The 23,460-nt window shown below is 35.1% G+C and overlaps 1 protein-coding gene and 1 long non-coding RNA gene across 3 annotated transcripts in view; both read left to right on the top strand.

The window, feature by feature from the left end:
• The window catches only part of BPHL (biphenyl hydrolase like), a 58,697-nt gene that overhangs the window by 32,406 nt on the left and 2,831 nt on the right, over window positions 1-23,460 (top strand). The window lies entirely within an intron of this gene.
• LOC141544453 (uncharacterized) lies at window positions 13,215-22,037 on the top strand. The gene is made up of 2 exons (XR_012482607.1): window positions 13,215-13,767; window positions 21,454-22,037. It is a non-coding gene; the product is annotated as an uncharacterized LOC141544453 (long non-coding RNA).

Consider the following 23,460-nt stretch of genomic DNA (forward strand, 5'->3'; position numbering starts at 1 on the left):
AATCAGATATAATTGAATGATTGAACAACAGCTGTCAGGTGATCAAAGTTAAGGTAATGTATTCAGTTTTGAAAGTTATATTTTAGGATTTCCATAAATTGGTGATCATCCAGAGAACAGCAACCAGGATGAGTCAGGACCTCAAGTTCTTGTCATAACATGGATCAGATAAAAGAAATAATGATGTCTTAAAGAAAAGAAGATTTAGAGAAACTAAATCTTTTACTATATCTTTTTTAAGGCTTTGGCTACAGGGTAGCAGCCAGCTGATATAATCTGACAGTGCCATTTTGTTTCCATTAGGTTTTAGGACTAGACTTAAATTTGACAGCTACATCAAGTCTAACTACCTTGTATCTATACTTCTATACTCAGAATGAGTCATAAGCCTTAGTTACAGAACAAAAGAAGGTTACCTTCTTAACTAGGTGGCGAAGAATAAACAAAGGGCCTGTGTTTCTATGGGCAGCGAAGTGGGTAGAGCGCTGGACTTGGAATCAGAAAGACTCATCTTCATGTGTTCAAATCCTAGCTCAGAAACTTAATAGCTGTGTGGTCCTGGGCAAGGCACCTAACCCTGTTTGCCTCAGTTCCTCATCTGTTAATGAACTGGAGAAGGAAATGGCAAACCACTCCAGGATCTTTGCCAAGAAAACTTTGGGCTTATGAAGAATCAAACATGCCAACACAACAATTTGATTTCTGTTCTGCTTTTTGATAATGCTGAGACATTTTCTAACTATAGGCTTGAAGATCCCTGGGCTAGGAAAAATTGACAATCTTCCTGTATTGCTCCTAGAACTTGTCTTATGCTGGGAACTAATGGATATAAGGGATACACAGGTCTATATCTATCACAAAAATTTATGAGAAGTAAGATTAAATCTGTACAATCCAGGCTTTGGCAAATTAAATACATTATTACAGATTCCTTTGACAAGTGGAAAAGGCAGGGTGGAAGGGAGAATAAGAACTGGGAGGCCATCCACATCCTTCCCTTCCTTTTGCCTTCCATACATTCACATTTTTGACCAGAGTTCTGGCCATCCAAGCCAGTAGTCCTCTTTTTTTTTTTTTTTAATTTAACATATATTCTATTTTTATTTATTTTATTTTTATTATAGCTTTTTATTTACAAAATATGTGCATGGGCAGTTTTTCAGCATTGACAATTGCAAAACCTTTTGTCCAACTTTTCCCTTCCTTCCCCCCACCCTTTCCCCCAGGTTGACCAATACATGTTAAATATGTTAAAGTATAAGTTAAATGCAATATATGTATACATGTCCAAATAGTTATTTTGCTGCCCCCAAAAAATTGGACTCTGAATTAGTGTACAATTAGCCTGTGAAGGAAATCAAAAATGCAGTGGACAAAAATAGAGGGATTGGGAATTCTATGTAGTGGTTCATAGTCATCTCCCAGAGTTCTTTAGCTGGGTGTAGCTGGTTCAGTTCATTACTGCTCTATTGGAACTGATTTGGTTCATCTCATTGTTGAAAATGGCCACATCCATCAGAATTGATCATCATATAGTATTGTTGTTGAAGTATATAATGATCTCCTGGTCCTGCTCATTTCACTCAGCATCAATTCATGTAAGTCTCTCCAGGCCTTTCTGAAATCATCCTGCTGGTCATTTCTTACAGAACAATAATATTCCATAATACTCATATACCACAATTTATTCAGCCATTCTCATTGAGGGGCATCCACTAGTTTCCAGTTTCTGGTCACTACAAAAAGGGCTGCCACAAATATTCTTGCACATGCAGGTCCCTTTCCCTTATTTAAGATCTCTTTGGGATACAAACCCAGTAGAAACACTGCTAGATCAAAGGGTATGCACAGTTTGATAACTTTTTGAGCATAGTTCCAAATTGCTCTCCAGAATGGCTGGATGTATTCACAATTCTACCAACAATGTATCAGTGTCCCAGTTTTCCCACATCCCCTCCAACATTGCGCATTATCTTTCCCTGTCATTCTAGCCAATCTGACAGGTGTGTAGTGGTATCTCAGAGTTGTCTTAATTTGCATTTCTCTGATTAATAATGACTTGGAGCATCTTTTCATATGGCTAGAAACAGTTTTGATTTCTTCATCTGAGAATTGTCTGTTCATATCCTTTGACCATTTATCAATTGGAGAATGGCTTGATTTCTTATAAATTAGAGTCAGTTCTCTATATATTTTGGAAATGAGGCCTATATCAGAACTTTTGACTATAAAAATGTTTTCCCAGTTTATTGCTTCCATTCTAATTTTGTCTGTATTAGTTTGTTTGTACAAAAACTTTTCAATTTGATATAATCAAAATTTTCTATTTTGTGATCAATCATGATCTCTAGTTCTTTGATCATAAATTCAATAGTCTTTTTAACTTTTATTTCTGCCTCTGGGTTTGAGATTGGGAAACATCTCTCCTCAGTCATTTTCATTTGCTCCAAAATTGATACTACCCCCACTGCCAGGCCTCCTTCCTCACTTTTTGGTATTTTTTCTTCTCTGCTAGTGTGCTCTTTTCAAGTTCTGCCTCCATCCCCAAAGTCCTGTGAATCATCCTAACTTTGAATGTGTTACATAATTCCAAATCCTTATGTAGGTCCAGGACATTTCACATTACTCCCTTCTCCCTGCAGAGAAGGAATTTCATGTATAATAAAAATTATTTCATTCAACATGTATGACCACTTTGGAGATAAACAATTGTTCTTCTAGATATTATATTTGATATAGAGTTTCAGAGAAGTCTAGACTATTTAGCCTGGAAAAAGAAAAGACTCAGAAGGTGCTAGCTATCCTGAATTATTTAAGGGTTCCATATAGAAAACAGGTTATTAAATTTGTTCTAATTTGCCCTCAGAAGGAATAATTAGGAATAGTGAAAATTGCAAAGAGCCAGATGTCAGCTTGTTGTAAAGAAATTCTTCCTAACTGTTAGCACTACCTAGAAGTGAGATGGGCTGCCATGGGAAGAATTGAATTCTCTGCCCCTTTGCCCAAATAAAAATGTTCAAGTCAAGGCTAGTCAATCTCTTTTTAGTATGTCATAGAGAAACTTCTGTTTCAGGTATGACTTGTACTGATTGGCCACTGAGAAGCCTTCTATCCTTCCAAATTCTATGATTCCATGATGCTAAGTATTTGAATAAGAAACTATAGCTGGAAGTTACAGGAAGGCAGATTTTAGCTTAAAGTGAAAGGAAAAAGAGAATTATCCAAAAGTAGACTGAGTTACTTAAGTAGGTAATGGGGTCCCTCTTCCTTTGAGTTCTTCAAGTCATTCATAAAGATTTTTTTTAAAAATTTTAAAATAGTATTTTATTTTCCCAAATACATGTAAAGATAGTTTTCAACATTCATTTTTGTAAGAATTTGTTTTATATTTTTCTCCCTCCCTCCCTCCCTTACCTCTCCCCTCCCTAAGAGAGTAAATAATCTTATATAGGCTAAATATATGCAATTCTTTTAAACATATTTCCATATTTGTAATGTTGTGCAAGAAAGATCAGACCAAAAGGTTGAAAAACCAAGAGAAATAAAAAACAAAAACAAAACTAACACACAAAAAAGGGAGAAGGATACTATGCTTTGATCCATATTCAGTCTCTATAGATCTCTCTCTGGATGCGAAGAGCATTTTCCATCCCAAATCTTTTGGAATTGCCTTGAAATGTACTGTAATCATATAAAAATATATATACAGAATAAATGCAAAGTAACTTCAGTAGGTGATGAAGGATGGGAGGAACTAATAATTTGATCAGGAAAGGCTTCCTGTAGGAGGTGGTCCCCTATCTTCAAAGGCTAATAGGCAGAGATAAGGTGAGAACATTCCAGAGGAACAGAGTTGAGAGATGAAATGTTATATAAGGGTAACAGAAAACCAGCCAGTTTGTCTGGAACATAGTAGTGCTTTATCAGTCTAGAAATATGGGTTGGACCCAGACAGTAAAGGGCTTCAAATGCCAAACAGAGGAGGTTGTATTTATCTTGAAGGTATGAGAAATCCACTAACATTTCTTGAGCAGATGAGTACCATGGCCAGACCTGTATTTTGGAACTATCAATTTGGCGCTTGTGGGTGGGAAGGATTAGAGAGACTGGATGAAAGGAGTCCAACTAGATCATTTGGGCATTAATCTAGTCCAATGGTATCAAGTTCAAATAGAAGTGTGAATCACTAGACTCTACTTAAAGATTTCTATAGCCCTAATACTGATTTTAGGCTGAATATTTTACACACATACATATATGGATATGTGTAAAAACATATGTATATATGCATGTTTATATATTATGTCATGTCTATGTGTATGTAACATTTGTGGTATTCTCGATATGTTATCTGCAGATATATGTATGTAGAAACCTACATATTATTAATATAGCAACATATTAAAATCTGATATTCTAATCTGGTTCAGGCTATACCTGGGAGTGTTCCAGGCCCATTCTTTTAATACCTTTTATCCCATCAGTAGATGATGAGGCTCTGAACTAGAGTAATGGCTGTATTAATATGAGGAAAGCTGTGAAAGATGTAGACTTTCAGATCAATAATAAGTGAGGACTCCTGATTAAATACTGACTGAATGAACTAAATGGACTCTCTCTCTTTCTTGAAAGTCTTAGGAAACCAGGTCTAATTAATGTGTCACAGTAGATACTGTATTTTATCATAAAGAGATGAAACATAGAAGGCCAAATAGTAAAGCAAGCAGGAACCCTATGGATAATTTGAAACAAAGTTAATCTGAGGTCATATATCTTATGATGTTTGTGTGTGTGTGTGTATGTGTGTGTGTGTGTGTGTGTGTATCTTCCATATTGGAGAGAACAAGAAAAGCAAGATGAGTCCTGACAGTGGTTTGAAGTGGGGGTCCAAAGAGTCAGTCCAAAATAGGTCAAGGTGTGGCATCCAGATATTCACGATAAAATCAGAGTTGAGAAGTCTAGATGGGTCCAGATATTTTAAAGTTAAACATAAGAATGCCAGGTATCGAGGGCAGAAGTCAGCATCCAGGATTAAAGCTAAGTATGAATGAACTGAGTGCTCACAGGGACCCTGGAAATAGTATCTCAGGTACAAGTGAATGAATTCACATAAGAGGGATAGAACTCTTGATCCTCAGAGAAGAGCTGATTCCCTTCTTTCCTCCTTAGTTTAGGCATTCAAGAACTGACAGATGGATAGACAGGTAAACTGAATGCTTGTGGGAAGTGATTTATGGCCCAGGAAGGCCTAGGTTTTTTGGAGTGTTCTGACATAGCTAGAGTGAAGATGAGCTAGGTGTCCTGTGGACATGCTCTGAATCCTATCCTATGAAGTTCAGAATCTGGAGAAGGGCCACTTCCTGTGGCATCCTAGGAATTCTCTGAATTGTTTCCAGCTAGCTGGTAGAAGCCAAGGCCAGTCAGTAAGCACCCACTCTAGCCTAGTCTAGACAGGACTGAGCTGAGCTTCAATAGCTTACTAACCCAGGACCAATTTGTAAACATTTTACATTAAACCACCTGGGGATAACAGAGACCAGTATGCTGGCAGAGACAGAGACACTGAAGAAAGTATAGCTTCCCCTACCCACCTCTATGAATCCAGATCATCCTTAGGTCAGTGTGTGATGGATGATCCCACTCCAGCTGCCCTTAGAAATACTCGTTACCACTCCCTACCACCACCACACCCTCCCTTCCCAGTACTATTTTTAGCTGTCTTTAGTCTCAACCATTAGCTTCTATGGTTAGAGTAAAACAGTTCAAAATTCCACTTATGGTCATGTTTCAAGGTAGACATGAAACAGAAATAAGCAAAGGCCTTAAGAATTTGAGTCTTTTGGTTTAAAAAAAAAATCCATCTCTTCCCCTGAACTAGTATTAGCTTGATTTTTGCCAAAAATTGTTCCATTTAAGACAAAAAAATTGAAAAGTCATTATAGTTTGTAAGTAAGTATTGATAATTATAAATATTGCATTTACTTGCAATTATTTCATTGTACAGGGTTTGAATTGTAGTAAACTCATATAAAGATGACAAGCAAAGTTTATCTTAGACTTTGGTAAAATGACCTTTCTGCTTACCTACTAAACTAGTATTCTAGAAATGGTTACTATTTAGTACTTATTTAGGTAAAAGTAAGAGATAGTGATAATTTTCTAAGTGAGTTAATTTAAAGCAATTTTTTGCTGTTAATTCAATAAATGTTTCCTTTATAAAATATTGTAGTAGAGATTTTATGATATGGACAGTGAGGTGGCACCGTGGATAATATGCTGGACCTGGAGTTAGGAATACTTATCTTCCTGAGTTTAAATATCCAGCCCTAGACACTTACTAGCTTTGTGATTCTGGGCAAGTCATTTAACTATTTGCCTCAGTTTCCTCATCTGTAAAATGAGCTGGAAAAGGAAATGGCAAACCACACTAATATCTTTGCCAAAGATGGGATCACAAACAGCTAGACAGAACTGAACAACAACAAAAGAGATACTGTGAGGGATATAAAGATGAATAAACTAAAGTATCTGCTTTCAAAGAACTTAAAATTTAGTAGGGGAAATCAAACATCGACAAATAAAAAAATTGAGTATTAGTGATATGAGAGTTCAAAAGTGGGAGATTTTTTCAGTTAGGGAAATCAAAAAAAGTTTAAGAGAGGGGGGCACAGTGGACAGAGAGCTGGGTCTGGAGTCAGGAAGACCTGATTTCAAATTCTGTCTCAGGCACCCACTCACTTTGCCAGTCTGAGCTAATCACTTATCCTCCGCTTGCTTCAGTTGTCTCAATTGAAAATGGAGATAATAATAGCACCTACCTGTGAGGACTCTTGTGAGGATCAAATAAGATAATATTTGTAAAGTATATTTCTAAAATATTAGCACAATACACAGTACAAAGCAGTGCCTATTTAAATAGTTGTTGATCATTCACTTAGGCTTGACTTTTTGTGCCCTCTTTTATCATCACACATTGGACCTTTGACCCAAGATCCTTATCTTCATATGTCACACATTTTAATACTGTCCATGGGCTTTTCTTGGCAAACTGATTTGCAATTTTTTTTTCCTCCAGTGGATCTCCTTTTGTCAGAACTTTCCTCTGTGACTGTCCATCTTGGGTAATCCTGAATGACATAGCTCATAGTTTCAATGAGCTACATTACCCTCTACTATGACAAAGCAGGGGATGGTCTTTATTTAGTTTATTTAGTACTTTATTTAGTACTATTTATATAGTACTTTATTTAGTACTATAATAAATGCAAATTAGTACTCCTTTTTTCCCTCTTCTTACTAGTCTTTCTACTACTGCTTGTACTAGTAGTGAAAGCATTTGAATTATACAGTGAAGGGTAGACTTTGGGCAGTTATAAATCAAGAAATCATTCTTACCTATGAATGAAACCACAGTGGAAGGAGGGAAAGTATGGTATGGTTCACACATTGCCCCATCATAAAAAATGGTAACTTCCTTCAATCATGTTTGTTCATTCAATCAATTCCTGCTCCTAGAGCTTTCTTATCCTAGGTTGTTTATCAACTTAATAGCTTTGCCTCATTCTTTAGAAAGAACTTCCTACTTTGAATCCCTGACTACTAATAATACCTTTGGTCAGACAGAGTGGTTTTGATCTCTCCATGCTGTGTTACACTGGACATATCCTGACCCAGCCATTCTATCCCAGAAGAAAACAGTTTCATTTGTGAGGAGAGGTGGGAGCAAAAACACAGTTTGGAAATCTGAATCCAATGTGACTCTCATATAGGATATGTGTCTCTGGGTTAGGTATCAGTGGAAAGGTACCTTGGTGGTGCAGAGGATGGAGACCAAATATGTTAGGGTTAGTCATAGCACCTAAGGTCATATTCTTATTCTTTTTTTTTTTTCAGGATTTAATGGGTCTTTTTTTTTTATTAAGTCTTTCTTAATTTTTTTATTATGGCTTTTTATTTACCAGATATATGCATGGGTAATTTTACAGCATTGACAATTGCCAAACTTTTTGTTCCAATTTTTCCCCTTCTTCCCCGCACCCACTCCCTCAGATGACAGGTTGACCAATTCATGTTAAATATATTAAAGTATAAATTAAATTCAATATATGTATACATGTCCAAACAGTTATTTTGCTGTACAAAAAGAATCGGACTTTGAAATAGTGTACAATTAGCCTGTGAAGGAAATCAAAAATGGAGGAGGATAAAATAAGAGGGAATTCTATGTAGTAGTTCACAGTTGTCTCCCATAGTTCTTTCCCTGGGTGTAGCTGGTTCAGTTCATTACTTCTCTATTGGAACTGATTTGGTTCATCTCATTGTTGAAGAGGGCCATATCCATCAGAATTGATCATCATATAGTATTGTTGAAGTATACAACAATCTCCTAGTCCTGCTCATTTCACTCAGCATCAGTTCATATAAGTCTCTCCAGACCTTTCTGAAATCATCCTGCTGGTCATTTCTTACAGAACAATAATATTCCATAACATTCATATATCACAATTTAATCAACCATTCTCCAATTGATGGACATCCATTCAGTTTCCAGTTTTTGATCACTACAAAGAGGGCTGCCACAAACATTCTTGCACATGCAGGTCCCTTTCCCTTCTTTAAAATCTCTTGGGATATAAGCCCAGTAGTAACACTGCTAGATCAAAGGGTATGCACAGTTTGACCACTTTTTGAGCATAGTTCCAAATTGCTCTCCAGAATGGCTGGATGTATTCACAATTCTACCAACAATGTATCAGTGCCCCAGTTTTCCAACATCCCCTCCAACATTGCGCATTATCTTTCCCTGTCATTCTAGCCAATCTGACAGGTGTGTAGTGGTATCTCAGAGTTGTCTTAATTTGCCTTTCTCTGATTAATAATGACTTGGAGCATCTTTTCATATGGCTAGAAACAGTTTTGATTTCTTCATCTGAGAATTGTCTGTTCATATCCTTTGACCATTTATCAATTGGAGAATGGCTTGATTTCTTATAAATTAGAGTCAGTTCTCTATATATTTTGGAAATGAGGTCTTTATCAGAACCTTTGACTGTAAAAATGTTTTCCCAGTTTATTGTTTCCCTTCTAATCTTGTCTGTATTAGTTTTGTTTGTACAAAAACTTTTAAATTTGATATAATCAAAATTTTCTACTTTGTGATCATTAATGATCTCTAGTTCTTCTTTGGTCATAAATTCATTCCTCTTCCACAGGTCTGGGAGGTAAACTATCCTATGTTGCTCTAATCTATTTATAATCTCATTCTTTATGCCTAGGTCATGAACCCATTTTGACTTTATCTTGGTGTATGGTGTTAAGTATGGATCAATACCTAGTTTCTGCCATACTAATTTTCAATTTTCCCAGCAATTTTTGTCAAACATTGAATTCTTATCCCAAAAGCTGGGGTCTTTGGGTTTGTCAAACACTAAATTATTAAAGTTATTGGATTATTTTGTCCTTTGAACGTAACCTATTCCACTGAACAACTAGTCTATTTCTTAGCCAATACCAAATGGTTTTGATAACCTTTGCTTTATAATATAACTTTAGATCTGATACAGCTGGGCCACCTTCATTTGATTTTTTTGGTCATCAATTCCCATGAGATTCTTGACCTTTTGTTTTTCCATATGAACTTTGTTGTTATTTTTTCTAGGTCATTAAAATAGCTTTTTGGGAAATCATTCTAGCTTCCCTGGCTTCCTTCAAAATTCCAACTAAAATCCAACCTCCTACAGCAAGCCTCTCCCAGTCTCTCTTAACTAGTGTCTTCTATTATTTCCTATTCATCCTGTGTACAGCTTGTTTGTTCATATCTGTTTGCCACTTGAGAGTTTAGTACTTAATGAATGTTTTTTGACATACTAAGGATTTATTCTATATGAAGGATATATTCTATACATGAAGTGACAGAGGGCCATTACAAATTTTGAGCAAAGTTATATTTCTGATAAGGATTTATTAGAAAGATCCATTTAGGCTTGGTGTGATATATAGGAAAGACTGAAGTGGGGAGAGACTGGAGGAAAGGAGACCAGTTAATAGGTTACTGCGATAGTCCATCCAAGTGAGAGATAATGATTGACTAAATTCAGAGACAGGAGTAGGAAAGGAGATAACATTGTAATTTTGAGTAGCAGCTCAGAAGTTACACAATGCTAGACTCAGAATCAGAAGGCCTGAATTTAAATTCTACTTCAATATTTCTTTAGCTGTGTCCTTTAACCTCTCTCAACCTTGGTTTCCTCATTTGTAAAATGGGGATAATAATAGCACTTAGTGTTGTAAGGTTGAAAAGAGGCAATATATGCACAAAGCACTATATAAGTGTTAGTTTTTTGGGAGGCTGCTATTGTAATGCCTTTTATATTCCTAGCTTAGCATAGTGCCTTATACATGTAAAATAAATATTTAGTGAAGTAAATTGTATTCAGTTCCAAGTGCCATATATATTTTAAATTTTTATATATTTATATATATATACATATTTATAAAATATAAATAATTTTACATTTTATGTAAATTTATATAATAAATTTATTAAAATTTAATTTTTATATATTTTTATTTTTAAAGCATATGCATGGATAATTTTTCAACATTAACCTTTGCATAGCCTTGTGTCATATTTTCTCCTTCTTTCCTCCACCCCGCCACTAGATGGCAAGCAATCCAATACATGTTATATATGTTAAAATATGTTAAATCCAACATGTATAAACATATTTATACAATTCTCTTGCTGCACAAAAAAAAAACATAAAAAGGAAAATAAATGAGTAAGAAAACAAGAAAGCACCATATTTTTATAAGTACATTGATAATCTTGAGTGTGCAGAGGAAGATGAACAAGATGATCCCTTGACAGAGCATGTCATATAAAGATCAATTGAATGAATGAATAGATGGAGGAATGAAAAAACATTACTATGTGCTTTCTATATATAAAACACTGGGCTAAGCTTTGTGATACAAATGTAGAAAAGGAAGACAGTGGCTGCTCTTAAGGAGTTCACATTCTAATAGAAAGAGACAACTCATAAAGCAGATTTCATCTGCAATTCAGATAGAAAGACTCGGTGATTCCTAGAGTGCATTGGCACAAAGCTAATAGTAATGTACCTCCTTTCCATCAATAAAAACCATATCCTTTTCTGACAGTGCCAAGGACTTTGTGGTGAGAATTTATTTTCTGAGTTTCTTGCTGCACATATTCTCAAGGATTCTTCCCATTAATCATGGCTGAAAGGGTCACAGTTGGTGATATAGGAGTTTTTTGAGTCTTGGATGCATAGTCCTGGTTGTTTTCCTTAGAAAAAAAAAGGAACTAGAAGGGTACAAGATTATTGAAGGTGAGGTAAAGATCATCAATTTTAAAATTTAGGGAAAAACATAATAACTATCTTCAAGTATTTGAAGGATTATTAAAGATTTAAAGAAAGAATAGAAGAAATATTAAAATTGATCCTGGGACATGAAATAAAAAGCAATAGATGGAACTTGTAGAATGTCAGTTTATACCTCAAAATACCAATCATATATGTAGTTTTGAGTTACTATTGAATGGGATGGAGAGCAAAGTTGCAAGGGTTAAATATAAATGAGCATTTATGCTCTCTTATGAAAGAACCATAAGGCTATTTTAACAGTCAGCAAAATAAGTAGTCAAATGATTCACGCAAATCTATTAAAATGAATTTGTTAAAACATTGAAAATAATTTATAGGTTTTATGATTGGAGAATGACTGAATACATTATTCTATGCTGGTGTAATGATATTTTTAAGATGGTTCATTAATGCCTCTTATCATTACTGCTATTTCCTAATAATTACTTTCCAACAAAACTACCCCTCATTACAAGATACAGTTAATCAAAGAAAAGCAATATGTTGATGATATCAGGTACTATTTGGCACATTTCATGCCAATAATCTAAAATCTCTTTACAAAGAGGAGAGCAGTATGGTTTATCAGTTTTCTAGAATGATTGCATAATATAATAAAACATCATGTTGTTATAAAAACTTATAAATATGAAGCATATGATGAGATGTGAAAAGAGGGTTAGATTTGAAGTCAGAAGACCTGTCATCCCATTTCTGAAACTTGTTTTCTGTATGACTTTGGAGAGGTTATTTAAGTAAACTATTTTGAACTCCAATCTTCTTACTTGTGAAGTAAGAATTTTTTTTAATTTATCATTTACTTACTCTATCTCTAAAGTTTCTTTTCTAAATCTGGGATCCCAAATGATGGAAGGTAGAATCAGCAGAATTGTACCTCTGTACATATTGACTACCATTAAGTAAAAAGGAGAGAAGGAAATCATAGCCTAAGCTGTGCAGTTTCAAATAACTCAGGAGAGAGAATAGAACAGAAATATCATCTCTTAATTCATTTGAATTTGTTAAATTTTAAGATTTTTGTATTAGATTTTTAATTCCTTTTTTGCATGCTTATTTGATTTTTTTATTAATGGTTATTTATAATAATTAGTATTTATATTGTTCTTTAAGGTTTATGAAGAGCTTTATATGTGTTATCTCATTTGATCTTTACAATAACTCCGTGAGATAAATGCTAGTATGTCCATTTTTACCAGTGATAAAAATGAGGCTGAGAAGGTTATGACTTGCCCAGATTGTACAATTTGTAGCTTGGCACAGGCTTTGAACGTACACCTTCCTTACTGGCAAGTCTAACACTCTATCTAGTGTGCCGACCTAGCTGCCTCAGCTCTTAATATTTTTAAATGTATTGAGTAGTTGAAATTACAAAGCGGATGTCATTTAAATTTATACATAGGCCATGCATTGGTGTTGCTGTGGATAAAATCTGGGCTTGGAATCAGGAAGTCTTCTTCCTCTTTATGATTCAAATGAGTCACTAGATACTTAATGTTATGTAATCCTGAGCAATCATGTAATCTTGTTTGCTTCAGTTTCTCATCTGAAGAATGATAGGAAGAATGAGAAACTACTTCAGTATCTTTGCAAAAAAAAAAAAAAAAAAAAAAAAAAAAAAAAAAAATATATATATATATATATATATATATATATATATATATATATATATATATATATATATATATTATATAGGGTCACAAAGAGTCAACAAACAACAATTGGTAATGAATAATGTCCAGTTTGGGATAGTTGCTTTTTTAGTGAGTAGTGAGGAAATTGTTAAGATGATCCTTAGGATTTAATGTATTGTTTGTCCTCATCAGTTTTATTCCTTTGCTCCATTTGCAATTATTTGCCTTAAGTGAAAATTTGCCTTAATATGAAAAAAGGAAAGATGGCATTATAGAACTTTAGTTTCTTCTGCTTTCAAGATGAATGTCTTAGAATCATTGTAGGATTTACCCAGAAGCAAAGTAACCATTGTATTTAATGGCATAATGAGCTGTTTTTCATTTATTTTCCTGTACTAGAAATCTCCTGTTTATTCTCAGAACCCTATTCATTTTCAGACAATCCTTATAGGTATGCTGGATCAAGCAGTATAATCACAAAACTCAAGGAAATCTACATAGGTTATTTTTGTTGTGTGAGGACATGACAATGCCATGACATGCAAGTGAATTGTATTTGAATGAGTGACAACTGTGCAAAGTCACCAGCCTTCTCCTTTCAACCTATCTGGGTCCAGTGGCAAGATACAGATCAAGAGGACTGAAGATGAGCCTGGATTCATGGGACACCTTGACCTTGGTCTTTAACTAGTTTGATCGAAGCCACACCCATTCTTTGATTACAGGTAGATAACAATAGAGGCAAATAACTGCCTCTTTCACCGGGTCAGAAAACCACAAAAGTAAATAAATAAAAATAAATATTGGAGAGGAAAACTCAGAGTTTCTGGCCAGAAATGATTGCCATTTGCATTCATTCTGAGTCAGTCAAGACCCAAATAATAACCAAATGGGATCTATGTAAAACTCTAAAGTGGGCAAAGTGCTTTATATTTACTTTCTTACTTAATTTTCATAACAGCTTTATGAAGTAGAAAATACAAGTATTATTATCACTGCTTTACATGTGAGAAAATGGAGGTACAGAGGGGTCAAATATTTTAAAACTGGTTCTCACAGCTGAGTGATATATGAATCTAGAACTCTCTTGATTCCAAACCTTTCCTTTCCTTCATTTCATTGTGCCATCATTCTCAACTCTAAGTAGCTGTAAGATCTAGTTACATGCCTTTAGCATAATAATGTGAACATAGTTCTGAAGTGAAGTTTATTCACCTTTTGACAACTATATAATTATAGCTATATTCTTTTATGTCTTCAAAGGAATACAAAATAACAGGCTCTTTTTAAAGTCAAATTCAGTCTTTTGTCTGAACATGATGGTACTACAATAAGAGCCTTTGATTAATAAAAAAAGAAAAAGTATTAAGAAAGGTAATTTTATCATATTTTTGTCCTTTCATTCCAGAGGTCAGCTGTATTCTTGAATAAGACATATATCTTAGAACCATGTTATTAATTTTTTTCATCTCCCTTTATACTCTTTAAATTTATTGAGGACCCTCACAAAACTTTTATTTATATCTATTGATATTTACTGTTCACTGAAAACATCTTAGAATTATTACAAAAATATTAGTTTAACTTAAAAGACTTCTTAAAAGGAAATTAGGGACCTTCCCAGATCATATTTTGAGAATCACTTGCCTAAGAGGAGTGCTTCCCATCCTTTTTTAAGAAAGGAACTATTTTTATTTCTTCCCCAAAGAGATCATTAGAGTGGGCAGGTGTAGAATAAATAAACAATGAAATGTACCTAAATAAAGCAGAAGAGGGAATGCTGTCCTGGTTTTGTTTCTGTCTTTGCTAGAAATCCTGGCATACAATAGAAAGAATAGGAAACAAGATACTAAAATCTGTAATAGGTTTGGAGATCTGCCAGGTAAAATTTTTAAGAGCTATTAAGTGGAGACCCATACCAAAGTTGACGATTGAACTAGGTCTAGGGATTATACACCATTCCAGAGAATGTCATACATTTTAGATTCTGTGGACTAGGGAATGACCCTGAGTTTACTGAGACTAAAGTAAACCCTCTCATTCCACCAAAAAGTCCTTGCCTAGTTTTCATTGAGGGCAGCTGCAATGGATAGCATGCTGGGCATGGAGTCAGGAACACTCATGTTCCTGAGTTCAAATCTGGCTTATGACATTTCCTAGCTGTGTGTCTCTGGGCAAGTTACTTTACCCTCTTTGCCTCAGTTTCCTCATCTGTAAAATGAGCTGGAGAAGAATATGCCAAACTAGTCTAGTATCCTTGCCAAGAAATTTCCAAATGGGGTCATGAAGAATTGGACAAGACTGAAACAACTGAACAACAGCATGTTTTCCTTGATCTCTACCACAAGCTTGATGCATTTTCTCTAGTGTCCAATTTCCAAATAAACCAACTATACTTGACTGATTTCCAGCTATTATAATTTAGATATCAAGCTTCCATTTGTTTAGGAGACTTCCAAACATTTTTTTCACCTTTTTAAAGTAATTCATAGTAAATAAAACCTTGAACTTATCGAATTTTTCTTTTATCAAAGAAAATACAATTCATTCAGACTGCATTTGAATTTGACTTCCTACTCAAAATCCTATTGAAAGTAAATATCTTAACAGTACAGTGAAGCTTGTGAATTAAAAAAAATGTGTTATGACAGCTGCAGAAACTACTTGCTCAACAGAGGGTTGCTTAAGGCTGCAGCAGTTTTGTAGGCTTATACATATAATCCTGCAGAAGAATCCTTTGCAGTTCTCTATAGCAATCTATGCAGATTTAAATTTCTCCAAGACCAGACCTGTTTTGCCTGATGCCAGAGGGCAAAAATAGTTATAGTGGTTGAAGTTGCAACGAAACCAATTACAGCTTAATATTAGAAAAAATTCCATATGAACAGCTGTCCAGCACCAGTGTGTCCTGATTGGCTTAGAAGGTATGTATGGTGAGCTCTCTTATCATCAAAGGTATTCAAAGAGTAGCTAGATGTCCACTTTATAGAAAAACATTGTAGAGGAAATTTCTGCATGAACATAGGATTGGATTTGGATTCATATTAGTTCAACAAATATGGGGTTGCAATATGATAAATACTGGCTTATAGAGAGGAAAAAAGTTATAGGATTATAGACTAGATAGAGTTGAAAGAGACTGAGTCATTATATAATCCAACCCATTCATTTTACAGATAAGCACACTTGAGCCCTTGGAGGTTGGGTGACCTACTTAATGTCCCCCAGTTTCTAAGTACTAACTGGCAGAGTTGGAAAATTTCTCTTGCTCCAAATTTCCCTGCATCATCCTGCTTCTGTTGTTTCATTAAAGGGGTTTGCCTTAATATGGAAAAAGATTACCTCTTCAAGTGAAATAGGGATGAAGGAGAAACTATTGGCAGAAGATAGACATCTGCATAATGTGAGATGAGAAACAGAGAGGGAACTCTCTGCATATGATCTTAATTTTTCCTTTCTTTCTTAATATTTCTGTTATCATCTGATAATTTCACATTCAGACCTAGATGCAGAGTTCCCTAATATCCTCCTTTGAATCCAGGTAGTTTTCATATTACTAGAAACTTTGTTATTTAGTTGTGCTTGATGCCTAGTGACCACATTTGGGGTTTTTCTTGGCAAAGATACTGAATGATTTTGCCATTTCCTTCTCCAGGTCATTTACAGACCAGGAAACTGAGTCAGACAGACTTAAATAACTTGCCCAAAGTCACACAGCTAGTAAATATGTAGGGTCATATTTGAACTTAGGAAGACGAGTCTTCCTGATTTCAAGCTTGGTGCCATGTAGCTGTCCCATTATTGGAAACTAAAATTCACCCTAAAACCTTTTTCTTTCTTGTTCTCTCCTTGAACTTACTGAAAGCTGGCTTCCTTCAGATAATAGGCACTACCCTTCCTAGCACTGATTGATTCATTCGCCCAGACTCATTGAATTATGGGGGATATTGGATTTATCCTTGATCCCCATTGCCACTTCCAAATACTGCCTTTACCACCCTCGCTCAGTTAACTTTCCTTCTTTTATGTTCAATACATAATTACAATCCAGTCAAGATTCTGGTAGCTGTTGTCTGCAGACCCCCAGAACTTTCTCCTTTTTCCTTAATAAGTTCAGAATTAGTTTACAATCTTATTCTCCTCTCCAATTCCTACCATCCAATGAGTATTGATATTGATACTTCCTCAAATACCCTTATCCCCAACTCTTCAATTTACTCCTTTCTCATATTTCCACACAGTTATACACAGAGAACAACATACCTTTTATCATACTATCACCTATAAGTCTTCTACATGCATGTTCATGAACTATGAAATTTCTTTGCTCATACTCGGTTGCTATTTCACCTTTTCCTCTACCTTGTAACTCCAAAGCCCATTTTTTATCTTTACTTTAACCTCCCCTCATCCCTCAGTTCTTACCCAGGCCGTGATCCCCGTACTGATTATACTCTCTTCCCTTTCTATCTTGACCTTCTATTCTCCCCTGTTCCTCATTTCAAATCACTTAAATACCATTTGCCACTATTTCTTCCTTCACCCTTATTTCATATAAGAGGTATCCTTTCCCCTTCTAAGGCAAGTCTTTCTACATACACAAATGATCCCATTCCATCTCATCTTCTCTAGCAGATTACCCCTGATATTATCCTTATTCTATCATTAATCTCTAATTGCTCCCTCTCTATTGGCTGCTTCACTACTGCTTATAAAGATGTTCATATTTCCCTGATCTTCAAAAAACCTTGAGTTGATCTATCCATCCCTGATAATTATTGACCCATATTTCTCTTCCCTTTTGTGACTAAACTGTGAGAGGTCTCTTTATATAATATGTGCTTCCATTTCCTTTCTTCTCACTCTCATTCTTTACAGAATGGCTTCTGAACTCATCATTCCAGTGAAACTGTTCTTTCCAAAGTTACTAATCTCTTAACTGACAAATCTAATGACCTTTTCTCAGCACTCATCCTTCTTGACTTCACTTCAGCCTTTGACATTGTTAATCATCCTTTTATTCTTGATATTCTCTTCTGTGTTTTCTCTGTTCTCTCTCTTGATTTTCCTACCTAACCAACGACACCTCTTGGTAGATCTTAATCCATGTCACCCTCACTAATCCATCTCCTAGCCTCTATCTTGGTCTTCTTCTCTTTTTTTTTTCACTATTTTATTTAGTTATCTCATCAGCTCCCATAGATTATCATTGCTATGCAGATGGCTCTCAGATATGTTTGACCAACCCTAATATCTCTTTGGATCTCAAGTCTTGAATCTCTGCCTTTTATACATTTTGAATTAGGTATCCTGTAGATGTCTTATATTTAACATGTCCAAAACTGAATTCATTATCTTTCCTTCCAGACTCTCTTCTCTTCCTAAATTCCCTTCTATTATCAAGGACCCATTATCCTCCCACTCACCACCATTTGCAATCTAGATGTATTGCAAATACATTGCAAATAAATCCTCACTCCCTCTCCTTATACTATTAGTGGTTAAATTCTGTTGTTTCCCCTTTATAATACCTCTTGTATAAGTCCCCTTCTCTCCTATGAGAGCACCATCAATCTAATGTAAGTCCACATCACATCACCTCACTTAGACTATTGCTCCCTATTACGCCAATCCATTCTCCACTCACCTGTCAAATCCATCTTCCTAAAGTTCATTGCTTTCCATATCACTTCCCTGCCCTAGTTAGTCAACTCCAATGACTCCCAGTTCCCTCTATAATTAAATATAAAATCCTCTGTCTTTGAAAGCCCTTTATAATGTGAACCCCTCTTACCTTTCCAGTCTTCTTACATCTTATTCCCCTCAACACACTTTCTGGCCTCTTTGCTGTGTCTGGCACAAGATGATCCATCGCCTTACTGAACATTTGTAGTGATTCTCCCGTTTTCTTTAAAAGCTTTTTTCATTTCTGCTTCCTGGCTTCTGAGGCTTCTTTCATGTCTCAGCCCAAATGCCACTTTCTTCAAGAAGTCTTTGCCAATTCTCAATCTTAGTGCTTTCCTTCTAAGAAGACTGCCTCCAATTTATTCTGTGTCTTGTTTGTTCATAGTGGTTTGAATGTTGTTTACCCCTTTAGACTGTAAGCTTCTTAAGAGCAGGAGTTGTTTTTTACTTTTCTTTCTATCCTCAATGTTTTAGCACAGTACTTGACACATAGTAGGAAGCTCAATAAATGTTACTTGACTGACTAGGGTGTGGGTGGGTGTTTATGAAATATAGAAAGTAAATATAATAAAGTAATTTCTGGAAGCAGAGAATGCTAATAATTGAGAGGTAATGGTAAGGATAGAAGAAATAAAGGGGAAAAAAAGACCAGAAACTAAGAAAAACGTTTAAAAAAGAAAAAAAAAATGCATGTGAGGAGGACATTCAAGGGGAGGGGGAAAGGAATGAATTGGGGTTTTTTTGAGTAGGTGTGGAAAACTGAAACTTTTAGATGTGAAATTGAGAAAGTAAATTCCAAGCATTCTAAGGTGAGGGAAGAGGCAGTCTCTACAAAGGCATAAGGATGGGAAATCTCAGGTCAAATTTTGAAAATTGTTAGTAGGCCAGTTTGTCTGAGTGTGTGAGGGGGAGTAATATGAATTCTGTCTGGAAAGTAGGTGGGAGCCAGACTGTGAAGGGCTTTAAATGACAAAGTGAGAAGTTGGGTTTTTTTGTTTTTTTTGTTTTTTTTTCCCTTGAAGTAGTAGGCAGCTTTTGGAGATTTTTCAGCAGGGTAATAAAATCGTCAAACCTGTATCTTAAAAAGTTATTTGGCCGATTAGAGAGAGGAGAGTCTGAATGCAGGGAGGCCAAATAGGCTACTCTAATAGTTTAGGGAATGGGTAATGACCTGAATTAGGTTATTATCTTTGTGAAAAAAAAAAAAGGGATATGTTGTAGAGATAGAATTTATGACTTAGCAACTGATTGAATTGGAGAGGGACATGAGGGAGTAGGAAGCTTCAGAAGTTAATGTGAGGATAATTTTGATATCCCCTACTTAAATTAATCACTATTTAGTTTGTTATGATTTTATGTTTATCATAACTTGTATTTGTGAATTAAGCACAATAGGATTTTTAGGCAATTTTTTTACACTTAAATACAAAATGAGAAAAGCAAATATGTATAGACACACATACAACACACACACACACAAATATATATATATATTTCCTCATACACATATATGACCTTCCTTCTTTCCTTCCTTCCTTCCTTTCATCCTTCCTTCTATCCTTTCCTTCCTTTCTTCCCTTTTCTGTCTCTGTCCACATAGGAAATCATACTAGAGTACCTATGGGTACTCTGAATAAATTTGCAAAAACCTCATTAAGATATCTTGGTGCTAAAACCATTTGGTATTGGCTAAGAAATAGACTAGTTGATCAGTGGCATAGGTTAGGTTCACAGGGCAAGATAGTGAATGAAAATAGCAATCTAATATTTGACAAGCCCAAAGATCCCAAATTTGGGGATAAGAATTCATTATTTTACAAAAACTGCTGGGAAAACTGGAAATTAGTATGGCAGAAACTAAGCATGGACCCACATTTAACACCACATACTAAGATAAGATCAAAATGGGTCCATGATTTAGGCATAAAGAACGAAATCATAAGTAAATTGGAGGAACAGGGGATGGTTTACCTCTCAGATTTGTGGAGGAGGAAGGAATTTGTGACCAAAGGGGAACTAGAGATCATTATTGATCACAAAATAGAAAAATTTGATTACACCAAATTAAAAAGTTTCTGCACAAACAAAACTAATGCAAACAAGATTAGAAGGGAAGTAACAAATTGGGAAAACATTTTTACAGTTAAAGGTTCTGATAAAGGCCTCATCTCCAAAATATACAGAGAATTGACTTTAATTTATAAGAAATCAAGCCATTCTCCAATTGATAAATGGTCAAAGGATATGAACAGACAATTTTCAGACGATGAAATTAAAACTATTTCCACTCATATGAAAGAGTGTTCCAAATCACTATTGATCAGAGAAATGCAAATTAAGACAACTCTGAGATACCACTACACACCTGTCAGATTGGCTAAGATGACAGTGACAAATAATGATGAATGTTGGAGGGGCTGTGGGAAAACTGGGACACTGATGCATTGTTGGTGGAGTTGTGAAAGAATCCAACCATTCTGGAGAGCAATCTGGAATTATGCCCAAAAAAGTTATCAAAATGTACATACCCTTTGACCCAGAAGTATTTTTATCTTATATCCCAAAGAAATACTAAAGAAAGGAAAGAGATCTGTATGTGCTAAAATGTTTGTGGCAGCCCTTTTCATAGTGGCTAGAAACTGGAAAATGAATGGATGTCTATCAATTGGAGAATGGTTGGGTAAATTATGGTATATGAATGTTATGGAATATTATTGTTCTGTAAGAAATGACCAACAGGAGGAATACAGAGAGGCTTGGAGAGACTTACATCAACTGATGCTGAGTGAAACGAGCAGAACTAGGAGATCATTATACACTTCAACAATGATACTGTATGAGGATGTATTCTGATGGAAGTGGATATCTTCAACATAGAGAAGAGTTAATCCAATTCCAATTGATCAATGATGGACAGAATCAGCTACATCCAGAAAAGGAACACTGGGAAATGAGGGTAAACTGTGAGCATTGTTTTTTGTTTTTGTTTTTGTTTTGTTTTGTTTTGTTTCTGTTCTGAGATTATTTTTACCTTGCGAATACAATCCTTCCTTTGCAACAACAACAACAACAAAATTCGGTTCTGCACATATATATTGTACCTAGGATACACTATAAGTTATTTAATATGTATGGGAATGCCTGCCATCTAGGGGAGGGGGTGGAGGGAAGGAGGGAAAAAACTCAGAACAGAAGGGAGTACAAGGGATAATGTTGTAAAAAAAAAAAAAAAAAATTACCTATGCATATGTACTGTCAAAGAAAATGTCATAATTATAAAAATTAATTAAAAATAAAATTAAAAAAAAAAGATATCTCATAAGCCATCTAGTCTAATCCCTTCATTTCACATATGGCTTGGGTGAAAGAGAATCTAATGTAAGAGGAAGGAAAATTGGCAGAGTCCTAAAACTACTAAGAGGCAAAATAGAATGAAGATCTAGAAAATGATTTCACATTTAAGTGATTGCTGGCAACACTGGAGAAAAATTTCCAGGAAAACATGTTAAAAGAGTGAGTTGTTAGCAAGTAGGGGCAATGAATGTAGAAGTAAAGCTTAAGGATGGCATCTTTCAAAGGAGCAAGGTGAGATTCAAGATGACGGAGAAGGGGAGATGATCTTTCATGCCCCTTCCAAATCTAGTAGTGTGATTCTAAGAGATTTTGTGTGTGTGTGTGTGTGTGTGTGTGTGTGTGTGTGTGTGTGTGTGTGTGTGTGTGTGTTTTGACCAAACTTCCAGCTTTGGGATTGAAGCTAAGAAGCGTCTAAGTTCTGCTTCTAGCTTTCCCACTGTTCAACACCAGAAGCCATTTGTTAGCTGATCTTAAACATCTATTTGAAGAATCAAGAACACAAAATCTCATCTGGCTTTAGAAAAGTCACCATAGTTTCCCTTTTCATTATTTCTTTCCTTCCAATCAATTTCATGGCTGAAAAATTTCTTTTACTTGATGATGCATAACAAATACAGTGTTTACTTTGTATAATACTCATATTGGGGGAAGCATTAACAGCCATCTTACTAAGCATACTTTCAAGAATTTGTTATGAACCAAGTTATTCTGCATCCACTGAAAAATTAGTACAAATGAAAGGTTTTTTTCACTATACATCAAGGTTTCTTATTCTGAGGTCTGTGAACTTTTAAAATAATTGATAACCATATTGCAATATAACTGATTTTCTTTGTAATTCTATATATCCTATGTTTAAAAACTTTATTCTTAGGAATCTATAGGCTTTACCAGTCTGAGAGTTTGACATTAAAAAAAAATATGTTAAGAATGCTATTTATTTTTGTTCAATAAGTTTCTCCTCTACTTTGTGGGCCTGAATGCAGTATTTTATGGGCTCATTAGACATTTCATGATAGTTAAAAAAGAATTAAAATTGCAAATCACCCAAAGGGCAATGAAAAGGTGCATGGTGGGTGCGAGCAGGTTGCAACATGCTACCTACCAACCAAAACTCTCCTATTATATGACCAAGTCAAAAGATTCTTTAGAAATCATTTAACACAACCTTACTTTATAAATGAGAATGCTGAGTTTCAAAGTAAGCTGTTGTGACATCATAATAGTATGCAAAGCCGAGATTCAAACCCCTTTCTTGACTATATATGTTATACCATGCTGCCTCTAAGATGTGGATAATAGCAGAAACTGGCCAGAAAACAGTGAAACAAAAGATAACCTGTTAAGGTCAACAATGGTATCCCTCAATATTGTTTATA

The sequence above is a fragment of the Sminthopsis crassicaudata genome, chromosome 1, assembly GCF_048593235.1.
Source record: "Sminthopsis crassicaudata isolate SCR6 chromosome 1, ASM4859323v1, whole genome shotgun sequence".
Classification (NCBI taxonomy): domain Eukaryota; kingdom Metazoa; phylum Chordata; class Mammalia; order Dasyuromorphia; family Dasyuridae; genus Sminthopsis; species Sminthopsis crassicaudata.